Source organism: Dermacentor andersoni, chromosome 3 (assembly GCF_023375885.2).
Source record: "Dermacentor andersoni chromosome 3, qqDerAnde1_hic_scaffold, whole genome shotgun sequence".
Taxonomy (NCBI): domain Eukaryota; kingdom Metazoa; phylum Arthropoda; class Arachnida; order Ixodida; family Ixodidae; genus Dermacentor; species Dermacentor andersoni.
Window position 1 is genome coordinate 186446530 of NC_092816.1, and position 7839 is coordinate 186454368.

A 7839-nucleotide genomic window follows, 5' to 3' on the forward strand; every position below is an offset into this window, starting at 1 on the left:
GAGGTCCAAAGCCAGTGTACCCCGGGGCGCGTGCCTCGTTGCTCTTTTAATCATTAGTTCGTGTAATTGGATCAGGACGTCTTGGGTGCTCAGGTGCTGGCGAAATCCATACATGGTTGCCGGCATCTGATTTGTCTCGTGCAGGTGTGCTTGAAGTCTTCTGAGAACCATGCGTTCCATGACCTTGCCCACACAGGACGTGAGCGAGATAGGGCGCATGGATTCACGTCAAGTTTTTCAGGGATGTTCTTCTACATAAACTACATTAATCGCTTCCCAAAGGAAATTTATTATGCTTTGGTCTCGATGGGTATCCTACCCGGGCCTCCGCGTTGCGACACGAGCACGCTTCCCCCAAGTCACGTCGATTCAAAGGTTCTGGTTCACTAAAGGTGTGGCCTAATGCATGCGTCATTGGGCACATGACGATTCAACCAATGGGGAGGTGGCGCACGTCACGAGTGTATAACATGAGCGCGCTCGTGGCGTTCCGAGGTCTACAAATGGTATACAATTCCTTCGCATTCCCACACGTAAGCAGTCTTAAGTCTCTCTGCCGCATTTTTCTTCTTTTTTTTGTGTGTGTGAAAGACGCCGACCAAATTTATCAATCGATCACTCGAGGCAAGTGCAATTCAAGCTTTATGAAAGCCTCAGAAGGACGAAAACTGATTTGTTGTTGTGTCTTGTTCGGCTAATCATCTACAATGCACTGAATATCTAGCGATCGTAAACGGTCGCTAGGAGCTTCCATTTAAATTGACTGCTCCGTGATTTTCTTTTAATTATTGCGCTATGAAATGAATACCATATCAAGATAACTTCATTCACGTTCAATGAAAATTTAAACTAACTCGTATAGAATGTAACCCACAATAATATGCTTCTTTCTATGATGGGTAACAAAATTACGATCCATATTTAGGAATTCATTGTGAGTCTAAATTAAAGCGCGTAATCGAGCGGTTTCGTCGTCTTGGTCAGAGTAGTTGAGTGTATCTGATGTGTTGTCGTGCGGAGCACTTTCTTGGATGGGCAGCGTGTTATACACGTCACGTGTCCCACTAGCTGCTGCGTCACGAAAGTACTGGAAGTCCGTGCTGGTGTCCTGCAAAGAAATGTATTTCGATAAATATGTCCTAAAACACTGGGAGGAAAGAAAGCATTGGCTGTTTTGTTGTATGCTGTCGACAACAATAATTTGAATAAGTTGTAGGATGAGCAGCTTCTCCCTAATGCGATTGTATTGGCTCAGCTGAGTGGCATACTTCTTGTGTATTATAGATAGTGTGAGTGATAGTGTAACGAAATTCAATACAGTCAATTTTGAAGCCAGAACATGTCTACTGACCTTCATCGGTAAACGGGAGTATACTAAGCATGAGGACGTGCTTCTTGGTAAGAATAAATGATACCTTCATAAAAAAGGGAAGAGGACTCCTAATGAGACAAAGCTAGAGATAGGTCAGCCTCACTAATATGTGACTGTGACGCCACACCAACCTTGGCGCAGAAGGGCTAGGATACTGGATTGCTACGAGAAGGCTGTTTACGGTACGCAGGATTACGCAGAAATATAATATGGCGGCGACAAGAATGCGGACACATGACCGGTAAATCATTGGCGACAGAGAACGTAGCTTTACAAGCGGTAGCTTTTTTAGCGATGCAGCCACGCGATAAGCTAAAACGTACGCGCCATTTTGAGTACTCAGTTCATGTATAATCGAACGAGCGCTGATGACGAAAGAAAAAGAATAAGCTTCGCGAGATACGCACAGCGCCGGAATATACCCTGAGGCACCCCGGTAAGTGGAGGTTAAAGTCATGGTTATAAAAAGCCCGAGGGTGCATTGTTAGAACAGCTATACAGAAGAAGCCCATGACAGCATCAACGAATTCGAAGTAGCCAGGTTTTTGTGGTTTGTTAGCAGAAATTTGGATTCTTCAGAAATATCGCATGCCTGAACGTTACTGCGGACACCAGTGAAGCTAACGCATCGAGCGCGAACTCCTTGCCAAGTAGGCCGTAATTGTCTACCTTGTGATGTGCCTTACCAGTTGACTTCTCTTCAGCGTAACAACAGATCATGTCTATTTGCTACAATCTTCAAGTCAATTTATTCCCGTGCCCATGGCGACCAACTTTGGCAAGACCTCTTGCACTTGAAACATAGAACGTGTTGCTTTAACTTGAGAAGGCTAGACGTTTGGCCTTGTTTGTACCACATGGTACCACATGCAAATTCACTCGAAAAAAGAACTGGGACAAACAGGCAAGACACAGCAAGAGTGCTTGTCTTGTTTCCTCTTTCTACGTCCTCAACATTTCACGTGCTCAGAGTTTGTGCTTTAATTGTATTTGCGGCTTTTCGGTTGCGACAACAGCATTCAAAATAGCTTAAACATTCGTTGCCTTCAGAGCTCACATTTCAGGGCTCATTTTAGAATAATATGAGCGGTACGTAAAACGAGACATCCCCGTTTTGCCAATTCACAGCGATATAATACTGTTCGAATATAATTGTCATGCTAAGGATCAGTTCACATTATCAAAACTATGCGTTTTTTGTGGTTGCCTGTGAATGTAAAATATGCGAACAGTGCTCGAGAAACATGTGCTTTTGACCCTGTAATGCGATTAATGCCCTAAAAGAGAGATCATTTGGAACTTGGAGGCAGCAGTACCTAATCCAGTTTCTAAATGTCGCAAGATGTACAAAAAACCTATGTCGTAGCGCGAGCTGAACTTTCAAGCATTAATCACATTGTACACGAAGTAAACGTGTCCAAAGTGTTTCTCATAGTAGCTCATCAGGCACGAACACCAAAAATTTTGCACAAGATTCAGGTAGATCTTCTTTTCCTGGTATTACCGTCACAGCAGAAAAGTTTATTCGTACACTCTCTATCAAAACGTGTTTTCTATGTACGATTCTCCGAATGCGACAGAATACACCTTTTAACCAGCAATCTAGCCAAAACGAACACGCCTGAATAAATGCACCAATGTAATACAATGATGCACCTGTCAGCAATAAGTCATTTTTACTCTGCAAAATTAAAAGCAGTCACATTCAATAATTTAGATTTAACGCTGGCATTAAGGAAAGCTTTTTTACGCTTCTCTGTCCATTTGTGTGGCATCCTTTCTAGAAAGCTTGACTGGATACCTACAGTGTCACGTAGTAGTGACGGTGAAGAAAGCAGGAGAACTGCGATTGATAGTACTTCCGCTTTATTGGGTGAACTTGTGCCCTGAAAAATAGGCTATAGAACTGAAGAACAGCGATAGTGGCGAACCAACTCGGCGCACGTCGAAAATCGGATTAGCAGTTCAAGCACTTCTGCTTTTATACATGAGTCATCGAACTTCACGCTTGTCTTCCAGAAAGTGCAACGCAATTCGCGTCGCGCATACACGCAGTGAGATTACACAAAGTTCGGTGACAACAGCCTGCAGATAGAACCATCGATAACATTCCAGAAACTTCAGATACATGCAGGCGCGTACTTCGCTGAGCGACAGCATTTGCTAGGCGGTGAAACGCGGTCACCCGATAAACAGGTACACATGTCCGAAGTCATATTATCGAGACGCATTTATGAGCTATAAGAAGTTAGGCTAGCTTACCGCAGGTTCTTGAGCAGGGCTCTCAAAGTCGTCTGTGAGATCTTTCTGTTATAACAGAAACCAGCGCCAAAGCATCAGAATAAAATGTTGACAGTCTCTTTAGCCCTACGCTAAGGTAGATGAAGGCGACTGCCTGCATGCTCGCGAGACAATAATTCAATTACTTGACATTCTCATTCGAATGCTTTGTTACTGCTTATTGTGTTCTCCCACCAAGCGTCGTGTGTCGGAGCGCCTTAATTACATGTGCCTTAAATAGCATTGCCCTTATTAAGACCAAAGGTCGTATGTTCAACTCCCCATAAAAGATAGAGGGTTCTACCCCCACTTTTGATCCCATAACACCGGACGGCCAATTTTTCGACCAATGAGCCATTTGTGTCTTTCACGCTAATAAGAAAAGGACGTAACGTTGGTAGAGCACTTCAGAAGGTGCTTGTAAAACAATGTCATCGGAGCGCTGCAAATGCTGTAATCACTGCACACTTTTTAAATGTAGGTGGTATTCTCCAGGTAACAGTGGTATATTTCAACACATGTCAATGATGTAGAAAACCCCGAATTGGCAGAAAATATTGTTTATAATCGGCCGCCACGCGATCGTGCAGATGTTCGTTTACTCAAGAACGTTCGCGACGGTTTTTCATCTTATTTTCACCAACTTGATTAAAGTGTGCAAAGGCATATGTTTCCGTGCTGATGTCTGCAAAGAGCGCCTGCCAGAACGCTGTTCAAGTGGTAAAAATGAGAGAAGCAACTTCTCAGGTAAATATATTGCCTGATAGAAAACGTGTACATGTTACACCGGATTAGTGTAGTTCTCTATAGGCCTCTGTTTTTTTTTTTTTTTTTTTTTGATGGCTGACCCAACAACTTCTCCACTGATGAATAACAGAATGTTCATGTTCTTAGCTGCCCTAACGTAGTAATCTAGGGAAAACGTGGGGGAAAGCGGAAGATGGATGTTCAAGGCAATTAGCAATACGAGAACACGGTAAAAGTGGGAGCGAAAATTTCGACAAGTTGACTTGTCTTTTCCAAGGCGACATACGCTTCTCTCAGCACCGTAAATATAGGTAGGGTTCTTTAGAAGAAAGGGGGTAAGGCAGGTGGATGCGGCAACTATCGAAGGTGTGTTAGAGGCGAGGGTGTAGAATTGAGAATAACGGCGTGCTATGGACACGGCCGGTGACACGGCCGTGCCTAAGCCGGCGTGTCGACGGCCATGTGCATGGCAGCCCTTTTTTATATGCTTCGCTGAAGGTCCGTGGGCTATCGTCTCTCTGAAAGAGATAAAAGGAGCGACAATACAACGATGCTTGTGAAACAAGAAGTACTGACACGGAATAAATATATAAATAAAAGAAAAAAGAAAGGCATAAAAAAACATTAAGCTAGCAAATGAAAATAATTACTGTTCACTATAGCTTGAGATTTCGCATAGCGAATAGCTTCTAAAGATCCCTTTGAAACTTTTACGTCTGTTGGTTGCAATGTCATGAACTTATGGATGAGGCACGATTCCCTGCATTTTCTTTCTCGTTCAGAACGGAAACCTGACTGCGAGATGTAGAGTTTCAGTTGACCAATGTTATAACCTGGTTGGTTGAAAAGCTGGCCGACGGCTTTTGGGAAGCTTTTAGCTGTGTCCACGCGATGTCCGTTTGACCTGATGTTGATTGATTGCCCTGTTTCACAGATATATTGTTTCTTACAGGAGGAACATTCAAGCATATAAATACCATCCGAACTTTTACAACTAAAGCTAGTTTTCACTTGGCGTGTATAATAATTTGCGATGGTTTAAGTTTAATATTACTTTAAAGGTGCCTGCATGTTTTGCACCTGGGGCGACAACACGCTTCTATTAAGAGGGAATGATGTTGGCTTAGTTTTGCGTGCACTAACATGTCTTTAACGTTCCTGTTGCGGCGATAGGTGACCGTTGGCACATCCGGGAACTTTTTTCTCATACGCTCGTCACTTTATAATATTGGGGTGTATCTTCTTAGGATGTTCTTTATGTTTGTGAGGGCAATCGAATATTTTGTTATAAAGGCTGGCGGTGTCAGATTCTGGTACAGGCTGCTTCTTCGCCAATTCCGACTGTCTCCAATATTGAGCGATATCATAAGCTCTATCGAGAGCAACTTGGGGATAGTCCCTTTCTGTTAGCGTTGTTTTAAGGTCATTTAGGTGGTGAATATAATCGTGGTCTTCGCTGCAGATTCTTCTTATTCGTTTCGCTTGTCCCACAAAAATTATTTGCTTGCAGTGTCGCGGATGATGACTGTTGTAGCCTAATATTTCCGACTATCTGTAGGCTTCCGGTAAAATGTTGTTCACAGTGTTCTATGTAGAGCGTCCTGTTGAAGAAGTTGATTTGACTAGGAAAGTGGTAAGCAGTAAATTTAATGCTCGGGTTAAAGCGGTTGTAACGGCTAATTAGGTCGGTTGATGCTTTTTTGCCGTTTTCCGATATTATACATATGTCGTCAATGTAACGCAGATAGGTGTGGTGCTTGAAAGGGTAGGATTTTCTCAGGTCTGCTTCAAGCTGTCCCATAAAAATGTTCGCATACGTTGGAGTGAATGGTGTTCCCATGGTAGTGCCGAAAGTTTCCAGGTATTGGATAGAATCGAACTTGAAGTCTACATCTTACAATCAAATTTTCGTTATGAATGAGAAAGAAACAAACAGAGAATCATACCTCATCCATAAGTTCACGACATTGCAACTAATAGGCATAAACGTTTCAAAGGGAGCCTTTAGAACCTATTCGCTATGATAAACTTGAAGCTATAGGCAACAGTACTTCGTTATATTCATTTGGTCGCTCAGTGTGTTTTTCTTCCGTTTCTTTTTTTTATTTAAGTATTTATTACATTTCAGTATTTTTTCACGAGCACAATTTTCTGCCACTCATTTTATTATCTGTTTCAGAGAGACGATAGCCGACTGACCTCCTGCAAAGAAGATAGCAAAGGTGTGCTATGCGCACGGCCGTTGACACGCCGGCTGACACACGACCCTATAACTGACCGTCTCCATAACACCCCTTTATTCTCGATTCTACACTCTCGACACTAACACATCTTCGGTCGTTGCCTCACCTACCTGCCTAACCCTATGTCCCCTTTAGAAGAACCATACCTATATATACTGTGCCCAGGACAGCGTATGTGGCGTTGAAAAAGACTAGTCCACTTATCGAAACGCTGGCTCGCTCGTTTACCTTGTTCTCGTTTTAATCTAACATAGTAAAGGTGTTCTGCATGCTATAAGAGAAAAATATAGGGTGCAATTGTATAAATAAAAAGGACAATTATTCGTGATAGCGAAGGACACTTAAATTTTTCATTCCTCAAAAAATGGAGCTTTAGTAGAAACGCCATGCAATCTATTATGCCTGCTGGTATTGAGTAAAATTGTACGTCATTATAGTTTGCGCGCAATACAAGCGCGTTCCGAAGCATTTCAGTTCTCTTTAGTGCTCCTTAGATGGCTTGCAGAGTATTAGATAAAGAAGAGCCATCAAAGATCTAACTTGATTCACATACAGGTTGAAGGAGAAAACAGTTATGAAGCAGGCCTCCGAAATTGAACGTAAGCATGCCATGCAATTCTTGTAGCTATGCAAATATCATTCTTTAATAACAACATATTTCTCATAAAGCTTCAGTTCAGCCTTGCAGTTACTCAACTCTGCCCTCACACGCCTCGTGTTTTATGAACACCGCTTTTTTTTTTTTTACAAAGTGGTGATGTGAAAAGAATGTGAAAGGACTGTAGATTCCAAGAAACGAATGTCATAATCACAGGAAAATTTGCCTAGACATTCGGTGTTCTTTATAAACTTCCTAGCACAAATTCGCAAACTTTTTGTTTGTAAGCGCTCTTTGCATTTGCCAGCAACTTAGGGATCAAAATGTCCGCCGTTACTACTGGCTGACATCTTTTCTTACGAACAGGTTACAAGTACGAACGCTTTCGTGAACAGGGGCTCCAGTTTCTTGCGTTCGCTGTGCGTTTTGCACATAACTGAGCCACGATCATCTGAGACAAGGTGAGAGTTCGTCAAACCACATGATAATCGGGATACTCCCTTGGAAAGAAAGCGAGGTTTTGCTGACACATTTATTGTGCTCACCTGCAAAGTACAGTGATGTATTGAAACTGCAAAGTGCTGTTTAAATGCATCACG